This window comes from Octopus bimaculoides, chromosome 15 (genome assembly GCF_001194135.2).
Source record: "Octopus bimaculoides isolate UCB-OBI-ISO-001 chromosome 15, ASM119413v2, whole genome shotgun sequence".
Classification (NCBI taxonomy): Eukaryota; Metazoa; Mollusca; class Cephalopoda; order Octopoda; family Octopodidae; genus Octopus; species Octopus bimaculoides.
In genome coordinates this window covers 45,843,147-45,845,185 of record NC_068995.1, presented here as the reverse complement: position 1 = coordinate 45,845,185, position 2,039 = coordinate 45,843,147, and positions in this window count along the sequence as shown.

The window sequence follows — 2,039 nt, the reverse complement described above, 5'->3', positions numbered from 1 at the left end:
TTCCGATCCGGAAACTTCAACCTAGAAGACGAACCTCGTCCTGGAAGATCTGTAGAGCTCGACGAGGACGTCCTGCAAGCCCTGGTGGAACAAAATCCAGTCGTAACCGTTGAGGAACAAGCAGAGAAGATGGGATTTGATCATTCAACCATTGATCGATACCTACTTGCGATCGGAAAAGTCAGAAAATTGGGTCAATGGGTTCCTCACAAACTTTCCGTTTCTAATCGCGAGCAGAAACTGAATATGTGGTCTTCTTTGCTGTTACGTCTCACAAATGAACCTTTTTTGGACTGAACAGTGACTGGTGACGAGAAATGAGTTCTCTATAAATAATGTCAAGCGCCGAAGACAGTGAGTGGAGAAAGGAGAATCACCGAAGACAGTGAGTGGAGAAAGGAGAATCACCGACTACCCAGAGTAAAGAAGGTCTTCACTCTTGTAAGTTGTTGCTATCTGTTTGGTGATATATGAAATGCTTATTCCACTTTCAACTTTGAAACCCAAGCCAAACGATAACAAGTGGAGAAGCCGGGATTTTGAGGCAAGGAAAGAGCTTGGCTAACATGCACTTTACAGTTACATCCTGTAATTGGAACAGTAAAAATACGTAACACTTTCTAACACATCAAAATATCGCAATAACCATTGTTATCCAAATTCTAGTGATGTAGCTTTTCTTTGTTTGTTAGAAACCAGCTCCCGTCTACTAGGAAAAATTTCGTCTTTAATGAAATTCGTCTTTAATACAGTATAACAAGCATATCCCCCCACAAGGTCAGTGATTGCGCACAGAGTCATTAGATCCCATGGTGATATCAAAATTATCTTACCTATTTTTTGTAGGCCGATGTTTATAATTAAATCTAATATTTGTTCTCTTAGCTGCTAGAATGATATCTACATTGTTTTTAATTAAACTTGTGTTCTTCATAGCGAAAATAAGAGCTTTGTTTAGGGGTATAGGAGAGATAGAAGTGTAGTAATTATTAATATTGATCCACAGAAACTTAATGTTTATTTTATCATTGATATCATTAAACCAATTAATTACTTCTGTGTGTTAGACAACAGACTAAGAGATATTTTCTTTTTGTGAATAGGTATGATTCTGTCTATAATGAGTTTGTTTATCCTACCGATGTCGGATTTAGTTGGACAGATTCATCTAACAGAAGCTTTACTTACAAGATTATATTTATGATCCTTAAGATTAATTTGAGGAGTTCTTGGTAGGAAGGGTTCTGTTCTGTCATTTTATTTAAGGATTTTTACAATAATATGCCCTTGTTTATTAATATTTATCAGGTCTGAATTTGGCGTCAATTTATATTCCTTATTAAGTTCTTGTAGGATGTGGGTATTATATGTTTTCAGATTTAGACAATATAAGCTTCCAGTTTTATCAGCTGGGATCAAGATTCCAGCTGCATTTCGTAGCTTTTTAGGCAAATCTTTCCGTTTACAGAGGTTAATTATTCTTTGTAGTATTCTTTTCAAATTTAATGTTACGGACGATATTTAATAGATATCTTTTAAAGTTTTTGAGGTGACGTTGTGAGGAGTTGAAAAACTGATGTAACCAGAATGTTGTGTTGATCTGAAGAACTAGCGTTCTATATTTGTATTGATTTGTAAATGTAGAATAGCACTAGGCAATATATAGCATGCACATTAGTGCAGGTTTGTAAAATAATTTATCACACATTGAAATACAAATTATTACATGATAAAAGCTGCGAAACGGCCGTCATCCTATGGCTAATCAACTGATGAAATACATATATATTCATCCCTCACACTTTTTCACATTTCATGGTCTAAATACTCCTCATGAAATAATTTCATTGATAGGATCTACTGCATTTCAGCGACATAGGACTCTACATTACACTCCTCCGTATTGGATTACTACGTGATATGCTAGCCAGATCCACTAGAGGAGCTCTTTTGTGATTACCCCAGGATTCTATGAATCCATATATTGCACTTTAAATATATACATACATACATATATATATATATAATATATATATATA